Genomic DNA, 14,937 nt, shown 5'->3' on the forward strand with positions numbered 1-14,937 from the left:
GTATAACCAATAGACTTAACAGAATTGACATCATTAAAATATTGCATAAGAAAACACTCACTTAGATACATAATGCATGGCATAAATAGAATACAGGACACTTAGATGTAAAGGACAAATAGATGTAACCAAATGATGTACATACCCTGGATGCAGATACCGGCGAGCGTGCTTTCTACATCGGATAAAAGTAGAGACTCAGAGCTAGAAAATGATATATCATACAGTACAGTTGAGGAACAATGGGAAAGTAATTCTGCTTTGAAGGTTGATAAACTTGTAACTTCACTTTTGAGAAAATGGCCCTGGAATGTTTTGGTACACCTAGTGGAGAGCTCTTCTTTGTCGAAACCCATTCAGCATCGTTCACACCCTCTAAAGCCTCAGCCCCGCCCAACTATTTAAGGATTCACATGTGATGCCATGTACTAAACAACCAAAGATTTCAAGACTAAAGGCTGGTTTATACTACGGGCGTGCCAGAGTGCCAGAGTGCGCTCAGAGTGAGCTCTGGGCGTTCCTAAATTCAGAGTGTTGTCAGATTGTCCGTTTCGCTCTCGGAGCGTTCAGAGCTCACATTAGACGCTCTGGCCGAGGAGTAGGGTTGATCCGAGCATTCTGACCTCACAGCGGCAGTCAAGCACCCAAGGTAACTGGCTAACGTTGGCCAGCTTGCTAGCTACTTCCAGACACAAATGAGAGAACAGCTCACTCTGACCATTTTACTCGCCCTTGCAGAGCTGGTTAGGCTGTTATGGTTATGTTATCCAGAGCGTTGGTGACTACAACTGTGCTGCTGGCAAATTTAAAAATAGATCTTTTTCATTTAACCTTTATTTAACTAGGCAAGTCAGTTAAGAACAAATTCGTATTTACAATGACGACCTACCCTGGCCGGACGACGCTGGGCCAACGCTGAGCCAACGCTGGGCCAACGCTGGGCCAATTATGCGCCACTCGGGAGCCGAAAAACATTTAATTACACTTTTTTGCCAGCGTTTACTGACACCGGCCATATTCGACGGGTGTTGAACGAGAGTGGTCTGAAATCGGAGTAGATAGCCAGAGCGAATTTACCAGCTACATCTATCGACAGTTGTTGCAGTGACATCATGCACATTCTATTGACAAGATGGAAAATTGGGGATAAAAATAAATAACTTGCATAGTATTGGAGTCTTTTGTTTAGACATGTAGCTAGCTAGCTAAACAATAATCACATTTCACAATGTTACTACCCTGAATGAATCTGCAGGTAGCTAACCCACCAGGTTCAACATTAGGCTATAACTAGCAATGCAAATGACTCTGAGATACGAATAATATAACTACACAGATCATACACATAATGTTAGCTAGTGAGCCAGCCATGGAAACTACTTTCTGACAAAATTAGAAACGTGTCATTTCTGAAAATGTAGCTTGCTAGACTATCTTACCCGTATACATGGACGGACGCTTCTCCCTGTCTGTCACAGTTGCCATGGTTGCCCTCAGTTTGAAGATGTAATCCCGAGACAGGGGTTTTATACAACAGCCTTCTGTGTGTTCTCTTTTCCACTCCGTCTGCGTATTTGCAATCAAACACCAGAATTTTCTCCATCTCCTTAGTTATCCTATCTTATTCCACTGATTTCAAAACTCAATCCCCCAGAAAGTGGAGAGCAACACTTATGTAGTTGTAATATGTGATATCTTAAAAATAAGCTGCGTTAGAAAGGATTACCTACACATACTGACCAACTCATGATATAGACAGAAGCATTCTACATGGCAGACCAATACAAACTCGTCTATCTGTGTGGCTATGTGTTTTAGCTGTGTGGCTATGTGTTTTAGCTGTGTGACTGTGTGTTTTAGCTGTGTGAGTTGTGTTTTAGCTGTGTGACTGTTTTAGCTGTGTGGCTGTTTTAGCTGTGTGGCTATGTGTTTTAGCTATGTGGCTATGTGTTTTAGCTGTGTGACTGTGTTTTAGCTGTGTGACTGTGTTTTAGCTGTGTGACAGTTTTAGCTGTGCGGCTGTGTGTTTTAGCTGTGGGGCTGTGTTTTAGCTGTGTGGCTGTGTGTTTTAGCTGTGTGGCTGTGTGTTTTAGCTGTGCGGCTGTGTGTTTTAGCTGTGCGACTGTGTGTTTTAGCTGTGCGACTGTGTGTTTTAGCTGTGTTGCTGTGTGTTTTAGCTGTGTGACTGTTTAGCTGTGTGGCTGTGTGTTTTGACTGTGTGTTTTAGCTGTGCGACTGTGTGTTATAGCTGTGTGGCTGTGTGTTTTAGCTGTGTGACTGTTTAGCTGTGTGGCTGTGTGTTTTGACTGTGTTTTTTAGCTGTGCGACTGTGTGTTTTAGCTGTGTGGCTGCATGTTTTAGCTGTGTGGCTGTGTGTTTTAGCTGTGTTGCTGTGTGTTTTAGCTGTGTGACTGTTTAGCTGTGTGGCTGTGTGTTTTGACTGTGTGTTTTAGCTGTGCGACTGTGTGTTTTAGCTGTGTTGCTGTGTGTTTTAGCTGTGTGACTGTTTAGCTGTGTGTCTGTGTGTTTTAGCTGTGTGACTGTGTGTTTTAGCTGTGCGGCTGTGTGTTTTAGCTGTGTGGCTGTGTGTTTTAGCTGTGTATCTGTGTGTTTTAGCTGTGTGGCTGTGTGTTTTAGCTGTGTGTCTGTGTGTTTTGACTGTGTGTTTTAGCTGTGTGGCTGTGTGTTTTAGCTGTGTGGCTGCGTGTATTACAGGACTCATAATGAAGTATTCTCTAATAACATTATGATGTAGAGATCTTTGTATCTTTGAGGGAATGCGTAGACATTGTTTAGCTAAATTAAGACGACAATATAAAGGACAAAAAAAGGCAATCAGTTTAACAAATTAAAAATAGTGAATTGTATAGGCTGCAGCCACATCTATCTACAGATTAATTCAAGTAAAGATTGATTAATGATTTCTATCAAATAATTGATTAATTGTCAAATAGGTCCCCTAAGCTTTGGGCTGCGTGATGTAGTTATCTTGTTCATAGTTTTATCAGCGGTTAGAATGAGTGAGTGATTAAGTGCTGTTTTTTTTTTGTACTTGTATGAGTTCGTTGTATAATCTAGCATGTGTACACAGAGAATTCTAACCCTCTGTGATCTTAATTGCTGTTTTACTTTTTAGCCACTTAATCTGTCTGCCAAGCCATTTCTTTTTAACATAGTTGCTAATTATTTTCTACATTAATTCGATCTAGGAGGTTTTTTAAGCCTTTTTCAAATTGACAAGGTTATGAATTTTATGGTGCCAGGCAGACAATCTAAAGCAGATTTATGTATGGGGATTTTCATCCTCTTATTCAATGTCTAAAAATGTTCTGCATATCAAACATTATGTTAATGAAGCCATTATTTAGGACTTGCTGTGTAATTAAAGTCCATTCCCTCTATCAAAGTTTTAAATGTTTTATTCTTTATAGTAAAAGTTAATGTATTCAACTTCTATGTTGAATATTATGGCTTCGAGAGAGAGGGGGGGGGGGGGAGAGGGAGAGAGAGAGAGAGGGTTGGCCTAATGGCCTTTTACCTGTTTGGTTCAACATCATATAGTACTGGGAAATTAGTAAGTTATTACAGTAACAGTTTTAATAGCCTTGTAGACAAAGCCGATCAATGTACATAAATCTAGTAGTAAATAAGGGCCGTACCCTAACTTTAGGTCTGTGCACATAACTCATGTTTTTTATGTTGAGCTAACTGATAACTGATGATGGTAAAGTACAGAAAGTTGATATAATGCCTTAGTGTCTCTTCAATGTCTGTGAGTGTGAACCCTTGTATTTGGATTGTTCAGATTGTATCGGACAGTTCTGTGCTAGTGTGAAATGGCTGTTATTATGGCACCGGTTGTGCAGCCAGTCAGTTCAGTGAAACAGATGGTCAGAATTAACATTTTTGTTTTGCAAATGGCGCATAAGCCTGTGTTCCCCCCAAGTTAATCGCAGGTGTCTAAGTGTATGTCTTAGTTCTCTGGAATAATGTTCCGTCTTCATTTGACCAATCAGTGACTGTAGCTCCCCTTTGAGGAAGCAGCCATACCAGAATGGTCTCTTTTTGAATCATTACTAAACTCAAAGATAAAAACATTTTATTTCTTGACATTCTTCGTAATAGAATGGAAAGTTTGGATACCGAATGTACAGTGTTTTAATAATAGATAGGCTATGTGAAGGAATTTGTTGGACAAGGGATAATGGTTGTTATAAGCCAAATTTGGTGTAATTTTATTCGTATATGCCTGCTAAAACGCCTCCACTGCCTCAGCAATTTAGCACAGCTAATGCCTGTATTTAACAGTTCTGTAGCAGTACCATTGGAATTGTTTCAGCTTGCCATGGAATTGCAAGACAGACATGCCTTGCGGTAGACAGACATGCCTTGCAGGAGACAGACATGCCTTGCAGGAGACAGACATGCCTTGCGGTAGACAGACATGCCTTGCAGGAGACAGACATGCCTTGCAGTAGACAGACATGCCTTGCAGGAGACAGACATGCCTGCAGGAGACAGACATGCCTTGCAGGAGACAGACATGCCTGCAGGAGACAGACATGCCTTGCGGTAGACAGACATGCCTTGCAGGAGACAGACATGCCTTGCAGGAGACAGACATGCCTGCAGGAGACAGACATGCCTTGCAGGAGACAGACATGCCTTGCAGGAGACAGACATGCCTGCAGGAGACAGACATGCCTTGCAGGAGACAGACATGCCTTGCAGGAGACAGACATGCCTTGCAGGAGACAGACATGCCTTGCAGGAGACAGACATGCCTGCAGGAGACAGACATGCCTTGCAGGAGACAGACATGCCTTTGCAGGAGACAGACATGCCTTGCGGTAGACAGACATGCCTTTGCAGGAGACAGACATGCCTTGCGGTAGACAGACATGCCTTGCGGTAGACAGACATACCTTGCAGGAGACAGACATGCCTGCAGGAGACAGACATGCCTTGCAGGAGACAGACATGCCTGCAGGAGACAGACATGCCTTGCGGTAGACAGACATGCCTTGCAGGAGACAGACATGCCTTGCAGGAGACAGACATGCCTTGCAGGAGACAGACATACCTTGCAGGAGACAGACATGCCTTGCAGGAGACAGACATGCCTTGCAGGAGACAGACATGCCTTGCAGGAGACAGACATGCCTTTGCAGGAGACAGACATGCCTTGCGGTAGACAGACATGCCTTTGCAGGAGACAGACATGCCTTGCGGTAGACAGACATACCTTGCAGGAGACAGACATGCCTTGCAGGAGACAGACATGCCTTGCAGGAGACAGACATGCCTTGCAGTAGACAGACATACCTTGCAGTAGACAGACATACCTTGCAGTAGACAGACATGCCTTGCAGTAGACAGACATACCTTGCAGTAGACAGACATACCTTGCAGTAGACAGACATGCCTTGCAGGAGACAGACATGCCTTGCAGTAGACAGACATACCTTGCAGTAGACAGACATACCTTGCAGTAGACAGACATGCCTTGCAGTAGACAGACATACCTTGCAATAGACAGACATGCCTTGCAATAGACAGACATGCCTTGCAGTAGACAGACATACCTTGCAGTAGACAGACATACCTTGCAGTAGACAGACACTGCAGCATGGATCTTGAAGAAGTAGACCCTCTGGGCTCGGCTAGCTGACTCAAATTTAGTTTGTGTAGCATTTTAGCTAGAAAAGATTCTGTCTTTTAAAGACCCTGAAAACGTCCCAAATGGCATCCTACTCCAGTATGTAGTGCACTACTTTTGATCAGGGCCCACAGGGGCCCATAGAACTCTGATCAAAAGTAGTGCGTTATATAGGAAATAGGGTGTAATTTGGGACGCAGGCCCTGCTGATCCTAATACTGTCATGGAACCCCCTCAAAATCCTCCTGTTGGCGCGATGTAGGCACGCCGTGGCGGTGCAGAGGTGTGACCATGCAGCTGTCTGTTTGGTAATTGAGATGTGTATGTTTGTTTTGTATAACAGATGGCACTGTGTGTGCTTAGGCTGATAGCTAGGAAAATAATAATTGCATTATTCCGGCCAACAGAATATTAGCTTTTGGAATCCGTCCCATTCCAAGCCGGCGCCAGTGCAGCATATGCACTTGCATGGACTGAATATCCAAGGAAATTGATACATCTGGAATACAGCGACCATATGACTTTTCATCTGTCTCAAAGGAGTTGCTAGCTTTTTATTTTAACCCGTTCCAAGTACAGAAACATGTTAAAACACTCTGAATTATTAGAGGAACGGCACATTGAGAACCTGACATAGCAGGACCATATGGTTGAAGCTCGCTCTCTTTCCATTGTTTATGTGCACAACAATGTGATTGAGTTGGCATATTTCCAATGCCTTTCCCTCTCTCTGTGTTGGAGGGAGGTATAAGTCTCTCTCCCTCCTTCACGAAACAAGGCCTCCCTTTTATTGTGGAGCGACACCGGTTAGACCTCAGTGCCCTTCTCCCATTCACGTTTCGCTGCAAAAGGCTTTTCCAATTGTGGAGCTGGAATTGAATGTAGACATCTGCTTGGCTTTAAGTGACAGGGCTATGCATGTGTGGCTGTGTGCACACAGAGAGAGACAGAGAGACACCAGGAGCCTGATCCCTCCACCCTCTCCCTCCTTTCCCTCTAGCCCAGACTCCCTCCCTAAGCAGTGGGGCCGGATGAGGCTGTGCGGCCCCCGGCTTCCAGCCCCCTGACTCCCAGAGGATCTGAGGCCAAGTGGGATGGAGGGGGAATATTGAATCTATTAGCATAAACATCTGCCTGAATGTCTGATCACATCTTTGTGAACCGATCAGTCCTCGCCCTCTTTTATCCCTCTTTCCCTCACACACACACACACACACACACACACACACACACACACACACACACACACACACACACACACACACACACACACACACACACACACACACACACACACACACACACACACATACACTCCCAGTTCACACACACCCTTCTCATATTCCCAGTCCCTTCTCTCAGTGTTCCACAGAATACGGGAGACTTTTGACTCTGTCGCCCAGACCAAATGAGATCATTAAATTAGTCTGTTTATTTGTCATTGTTTGCGTCGTGTTTCAAAAGCTTGAATATTGTCAGTGAGGTTTTCTTATATTTATATTGAATTTACTGTACTGTATATTTTCTCAATGAAAATATTCCTGCAAATTTTGTCATTTGTTATATTTCCCAAAATAGTATTTTCATTTAGCTATGAATCTGCACTGTGAGGAGTTTTTGCAAGTGAAATTAATCTGCTACTGTAACTTCCCATAACCCACAGCCAACACTAAATTGACCTCTGTAGTGAATCCAAAACAAATGGACACACCATTATCCATCAAACGCTGAGGGAAAGATAACGTCAAGCCTCACTAAGCATATGAGAGGGAGATTTTTTGCCTCTCTCTATTTTTAAATAGCCTATCAGGGCATGAATCCAAAATGTTACTAAATGGGTAATAAGCATTATTTTATTTATGATGTTGTGTGGGTGACAGAGCAGAGGGCGACCATTTGCATGAAGACTGCTACTGGTGGTAAAGGAGACAGGGCCAGCGGAAGGTCACGTTTAATTGAGCCACCTCAGTGGACCTGCTGGCCCTGTAGACTCCTGAGCCCTGAATGAAAACAAGGACAAGCCTGTCATTCCAGACAGTCCCAGTCCCAGTGCCTGTGCTTTATCTGCTCTACTACAGAATATCATCATCAGCCAGCCGACTCACTGTCGAGCAAATGAAATTACCATCTCCACCGTCAAATATTACAGCTCTGTATCACTTTGGGATTCATTTAACTGGCGAAATGTGAGATTAGGATATTTTGAGATTTGGTTATATTGATAGGGGGCAATTATGTTTTGTAAGTGTTGTAAATCAAGCACTATAATAGTAGTATAACGTTGCCCATAAATATAAATATAAGGGAACCTGCAGCATTTAAGGAAACCGCTAAAATCCTTTCTAAAATATAATATAAAGAAGGAAAAAAGAAATGAATAAATAAATGGATAAGGAAGCCAAAATTTGGTCTCTGTAATAAATACTACTAATGTATTCCAATCCAACAAACAGATAAGTGGATTTAGGGAGAGGTAAAAAAAAAAAGAGAGAGAGAGAAAGATTTACAATGGTGAGGAACAGGAGTAGAGGAAGGAGGAGGGGACATGATTCAATGTTCCCTACAAGGCCCAGCAACAGAAAACAGTATCAATTCACAACATTTAAATTGATAAATGCTCAGAGCCAAACACTACAAGGGCACTTTGAAAAGCAAATAGCGACCTGGTGAAGAAATTGATTTTTTCCCCCTGAAAATGACTGCATGATGCATCATTTGACTGTGCTCTGTCCAAGTGCTTGACAGAGATAATCTGGCCAATCCCAGGGGTGACCTTATCGTCCACGGCAGGGCAGCTCTGTCTGCGCCTGTCTTTGTGCATGTCAAGGTTTCAGAGGGCGCCATCCTTCGGGGAGGACAAGTTTCCACACTCTCCATCTTGATATTGAGCCAAGAAACAGAGAGAGAGGTGTGTGTGTGTGTGGGGGGGGGGGGGATCGGCAAGAATCTGAAAATCTGAAAGTCAACGAGGTTTCGTTAGTAATTGGATTAATTATATAAATTATTCTGCAGATGTATGCACAATGGATTGTTCTGCCCTTGTCAATTTTGTAGTCATAAATTGGGTATATCAACTCAATATCAGACAAGAGATAGCAGACAGGCGCTACTGCTCAGTTGGACAGGGAGATAGTTGTTGTTTTTCAAAAGATTTCGGTGGTTTGATGGTGGATTTTCAAGGTCAAAAAGTGGGGTATGTTTTTTTTCCTTTTCAACATCCAGTATATTCTTGATTGATTCCGTCCTTTACATGTTGTGTCATTTCTTTCTAGGTTTTGGTAGCTATAACCACACTTGTGAGGTATTACTTTGTCAACGGTGCTGTAACAGTGACTAAAACATGACGGGGCTGTGGATCTATCCATCCCATAGGTTAGTCTCACTCACTATAGCCAGCCAGCCAGGCCACGGCAGCATCAGTCTAAACACGGGATTTAAAGCACCTGTCAGTGAAATGTATGAGCTGGTCCCTAAACATTCTCTAGCACTTCCCTGTGTCACCCTGCACTGGCGCCAGAGCCAACTCTAAACCTGCATCCAAAATGGCACTCTATTCCCTATATAGAGCACTACTGTTTGACCAGAGCTCTATGGGCCCTGGTCAAATAGTAGTGCACTATGTAGGGAATAGGGTGCCATTTGGGATGGACCCTAGGATTATGGACTTATTCTCTATGCTTTCTGACCACCAAGAAGCTTGAGAGAATTTTACAAAAACAAAATATTTTCAAAAACAAAGTAATCTTATATATGCTACATATATAGTAGGTATACATTTAACCAGACGTTCTTATCCAGAGCGATTTACAGAAGTGAATGCATACATTTCATGCATATTTTTTGTTGTTGTATTTTTTTATTATTTTTGTGCTGGCCCCCCGTGGGAATCGAACCCACAACCCTGGCATTAGCACACACCATGCTCTACCAACTGAGCCACAGGGAATACAGTATCGGCAGGTTTTCATCCACCCCAACATACAATACCAACAGTATAGTCACACAAAGTTGTTTGTGAGTGAAAGTGTAATTGTTGTTTTTTTATCTGAGAACCGTAGCTAGCACTTGGCCAAGGTTCCTGTTGTCATAAGTGGTATTGGTATAACTTGTTCCAGAGTTTGTAACAGCGTTGGTTTCACTTTGCGTTCGGCTAGCCACACACAATCAGGCCACATTTTAGCATGCTCTGTGTGATGTACACTAAATGTGCTACCACTAACATCAGTTGTTCCAGCCGAGAGAGAGAGAGGAGAGAGAAGAGAAAGGGAAGAGCGAGAGAAGAGAGGGAAGGAATAGAGAGAAGGAATAGAGAGAAGGAATAGAGAGAAGGAATAGAGAGAAGAGAGAGGGAAGAGTGAGAGAAGAGAGAATAGAGAGAAGGAATAGAGAGAAGGAATAGAGAGAAGAGAGAGGTAAGAGAGAGTGAAGAGTGAAAGAAGAGAGAATAGAGAGAAGGAATAGAGAGAAGAGAGAAATAAGAGAGAGTGAAGTGCGAGAGAAGAGAGAATAGACAGAAGGAAGAGAGAGGTAAGAGAGAGTGAAGAGTGAAAGAAGAGAGAATAGAGAGAAGGAATAGAGAGAAGGAATAGAGAGAAGAGAGAGGTAAGAGAGAGTGAAGTGTGAGAGAAGAGAGAATAGACAGAAGGAAGAGAGAGGTAAGAGAGAGTGAAGAGTGAGAGAAGAGAGAATAGAGAGAAGGAATAGAGAGAAGGAATAGGGAGAAGAGAGAGGTAAGAGAGAGTGAAGAGTGAGAGAATAGAGAATAGAGAGAACGAATAGAGAGAAGAGAGAAATAAGAGAGAGTGAAGGGTGAGAAAAGAGAGAATAGAGAGAAGAGAGAGGTAAGAGAGAGTGAAGGGCGAGAGAAGAGAGAATAGAGAGAAGGAATAGAGAGAAGAGAGAGGTAAGAGAGAGTGAAGGGCGAGAGAAGAGAGAGAGAGAAACACCTGGACCTAGACACACTGCTCTGCACAGGGTTTTCACTTATTTTACTTTGCACTATCAACCCTAGCCTCATCCCCAGCCCTAGCCCCAGCCCCAGCCCTTGCCCCAGCCCCAACCCTAGCCCCAGCCCTAGCCCCAGCCTCAGCCCTAGCCCCAGCCTCAACCCTAGCCCCAGTCCCAGCCCTAGCACCAGCCTCAACCCTAGCCCCAGCCTCAGCCCTAGCACCAGCCCCAATCCTAGCCCCAGCCTCAGCCCTAGCACCAGCCCCAACCCTAGCCCCAGCCTCAGCCCTAGCACCAGCCCCAACCCTAGCCCCAGCCTCAGCCCTAGCCCCAGCCCCAGCCCCAGCCCTAGCCCCAGCCTCAGCCCTAGCCCCAACCCTAGCACCAGCCCCAAGCCTAGCCCCAGCCTCAGCCCTAGCCCCAGCCTCAGCCCTAGCCCCAACCCTAGCACCAGCCCCAACCCTAGCCCCAGCCTCAACCCTAGCCCCAGCCCCAGCCCTAGCACCAGCCTCAACCCTAGCCCCAGCCTCAGCCCTAGCACCAGCCCCAATCCTAGCCCCAGCCTCAGCCCTAGCACCAGCCCCAACCCTAGCCCCAGCCTCAGCCCTAGCACCAGCCCCAACCCTAGCCCCAGCCTCAGCCCTAGCCCCAGCCCCAGCCCTAGCCCCAGCCTCAGCCCTAGCCCCAACCCTAGCACCAGCCCCAAGCCTAGCCCCAGCCTCAGCCCTAGCCCCAGCCTCAGCCCTAGCCCCAACCCTAGCACCAGCCCCAACCCTAGCCCCAGCCTCAGCCCTAGCCCCAGCCTCAGCCCTAGCCCCAACCCTAGCACCAGCCCCAACCCTAGCCCCAGCCCCAACCCTAGCCCCAGCCTCAGCCCTAGCCCCAACCCTAGCACCAGCCCCAACCCTAGCCCCAGCCTCAGCCCTAGCACCATTAACCCCCCTCCAGTGAGCTCCTTTCCAGCAGTCCTCTATCTATCCATCATCTCCAAACTGCTCTTTTGATAATCCACAATGCACAGATTTATTTCCATCCTTCAGATCATCTCCAGACTGATAGGGCTGCTCTCATTTTATTTCACATCTCCTCTCCAATCCTTATTAACGTTTGAAGGCGGATGGATCACCCAGATAGCATCTCCAGTGTACTGACTGACGATAGCTCGCTGCTCGCTGCTCGCTGCATGGGCTTTTTACATCCACCATCAGCCTTTCATCTGGATTGAGATCTGGGGGAGCGTCAGGATTGGGAATACAACTGTGTTTGAATTGGAATTGAAAGATAAAGTAGTTGGGATTATTAACTGTAAATGGGCTTCAATTGGCTTTTTTTTGGAGGGGAGGGGATTTTGATGAGCTAATTAACATTGGTGCCATAATTTTGTTTTCAAAGTGAATGAATGTTTGAAGCCAATTTACAAGATGTTAGATGCTTGCTAGATGATTTCATAGTTAGATTATTCTTAAAGGTAAAGATAGCCTGTAAAGACAAATTGTATGTATAAACGATATAAAATATGAAGTCTTGGAGCACTGTCTGACCCATCCCACTCTTCTCCTTTCTAATCAACCATAACAAATGTCTGGACGTGTTGTACGCTTGCTGGCTTCTTTTGTTGCAGGATTTGCTACCGACCGTGCTCGCAGTCTCATCGTGAAAGAGAGGGGCAACCCACGGAGCACTCATTGGAAATTCCTAAAGTTGGATTTACAACAGCATTCTAATTTAATGTTGGATGTCGAACATATAAAGAGATCAGAGTGGCACTAGAGCTGAAAATTGATGCCTTTTTTATTAGAGGCCCAGTGGAGCGGGTGGGCGGGCGGGTGCCGCTGGTACAATGAGAGCGGAGCGGAGTGGGGCCCATGGTGGCGTCGGTGTGGGGTGCAGGCAGCACAAGGAACAAATGAATGGGGGAGCTGCTCTCTGAGAGGGCTCGTATTTCACCCCAATGTCAGGCCCCAGGAGGGGAGCTCAGGATAGAGAGGTGACGCCAGTTAATGCCAAGCACCTCTCCTCTCCTCTGCTCTCCAGCCTAAGGACAAGCTATTGACCGCCAGGCTGTCATAAAACATCTGGCATAGCAGAGGAGGGAGGATAGAGGGATTGCGAAGAAATTACCAATGTGGAACCTTTCAACTTTTTGAACTTTTGGTTGGAATTACAGTGGAAGGTGTTGTATTTCATTAGCGATGAGGATGATGCTAGAGTGAAAGGAACTGGGTCAGTCATCTTCATGAGAACTCATACAGTATGATGAACTGCATTGAACTCACTGCACTTCAATTATCTTGATCACTCCATCTGTCCTTTCATTTTTGCCAAACAAGGAATCATCGTTTCTACTCAACAACTAAGATCAGCAAAATTCTAAAAACACTTTTTTTTTTGCATACTTTACAAAATGTTATTCATTAATAAGTCCAGCGTGATCTGTCTATTTCTTCAGGGCTCCATCCAGGCCATAAACTCAGTAATAACCTTTTATCAGAAGCAAGGGTGGACCCATAATGTGACATTTCCACCCAGATGAAAGAAAGAAAAAGAGAAAGAAGCCAGGCTTGTAATCTCCCCATATATAAGGCCCTGGGAAGCCATCATATAAGGATATAACAAGCTGTGATGAGGAAGGGGAACTTTCCCAGTGAAGGATAATAGATGAGTCCTGACCCTCTCAGAGCCAGAGCAAAGAGTCACCAGTTCTCCATGTAAGCGACCCCCATTCCAATTTCTCACTTTGGAGAATAAAAGCGTCTCCGAGCATGAGGTGAGGTAGAAGAGGAAGGGAGGGTGAGAAAGGGGGGAGGATGGGAGGCAGGGGGATACTATTGTGCCTGAATCAATGACATGGGCCTAAACTTTGTCCGATCTAACCGCAGGCCAAAGTTTGGAAATTAGAATATGGAGATCAGGTTGTATGCATACACATCACCAATTAATAGGAAATCATTTTTGGAATAGCTTTGGTGTCGTTTTGTGCTAGCTAGATCTGATTATCGCTTGTATAATTACAGCATCGATGGGAAACACAACGACCGAACACTGAGACTTCATATATTGTTAATGACCCGCAGAGTTAGACTCATTCCATTTACCAGTCAACTCTGTCAGAGGAATTAGTGTAAGAATCCTGTGAGAAACTCAGACTGTCTCAACTGTCTCTGCCACAGCCAATAGAGAATATGTGGACACGGTACACACAGTCCTAATTGTTGTCCCAAATGCACATATAGTTTATTCTCCATGAATAATATGACAACAATTATCTGGATTTATTTACATGAGCTTTATAAATGAGGGCTAATTATTGTGTCTTAATGATGCCTCTTAGTGCAGCTACCTCTGTCACATGACTGTACAGAGATAACGGAATGGAAATTTGCTTAGAGGATTTTCCTAAATGTCACCGCCACTTTGTGCACGAGGATGATAACTTCATACATTCATTATCGTGGCAAACACCTGCAATGTAGCACAAGAGACCTTGGGGCTAGGCGATAGTAGATAATTACTAATGAATCAATATGGAGAGAGAGAGAGTTAAGGTGGAAGGAAGACTGACAGAGTTGTCCCCTCTCGCTCTCTCTGAAACAGCCTGGGTCTGATAAACCTTTAAAATAAACAGGGAAGGAGGAGGAGGTGAAGAAGGGGACTGGCGCTCATCTGTTCTCAACATGGCAGCTTTGTTTTTTAGGCTCTCTGGCTGCTGATATCTCTGGTTCATCCTTGGGCTCTATTTTCATATGAATATATTAAGAGAGAGAGAGAAATTGAGATAGAGAGAGGGGAGAGGGAGAGAGTGATGAGAGAGATCCTGAGAGGAAGAGAGATGCTGAGAGAAAGAGAGAGAGAATGAGAAAGAGAGAGAGAGCGAGAGAGAGTAAGAGAGCGAGAGAGAGAGAGAAAGAGAGAGAGAGAGAGAAAGAAAGAAAGAGGGATGCTGGGGCCGGTATTTGCCTGTGAACCATACAGGGATATAAATCCTAGTCTATTCATCAGGCTTAATGCAGGTGAATGGACAGGCAGCCAAGCTACATCATCCACCACACAACACTCCTCCTTACATGTCCTCCATGTACTTTGACTTTTACAAGTTTGAAGCAAAGAGAAAATGCTATCAGATGAGAGTCAGTACTATGCAAGACTAGACTGTGAATGTTATCTGGTTGGAGATGATTGTACGTAAATGCATTTCTGCAGATTCAATTCACTTTAAACCCCTTGTAAGAGGATTCTAATGGTGCATTACCCTTATAGCCATACCAACCAACCAACAGCACCATATCCTATCTAGTTTTTTCTCTTTCCATTACTACATCCCTGGACCTGGA

General features: G+C 44.6%; 1 protein-coding gene across 5 annotated transcripts in view; it reads left to right on the forward strand.

Annotated features, from left to right (window-relative positions):
• The window catches only part of npas3 (neuronal PAS domain protein 3), a 335,830-nt gene that overhangs the window by 225,325 nt on the left and 95,568 nt on the right, over positions 1-14,937 (forward strand). The window lies entirely within an intron of this gene.

Source organism: Salmo salar, chromosome 01 (genome assembly GCF_965601325.2).
Source record: "Salmo salar chromosome 01, fSalSal1, whole genome shotgun sequence".
NCBI classification, from domain to species: Eukaryota; Metazoa; Chordata; class Actinopteri; order Salmoniformes; family Salmonidae; genus Salmo; species Salmo salar.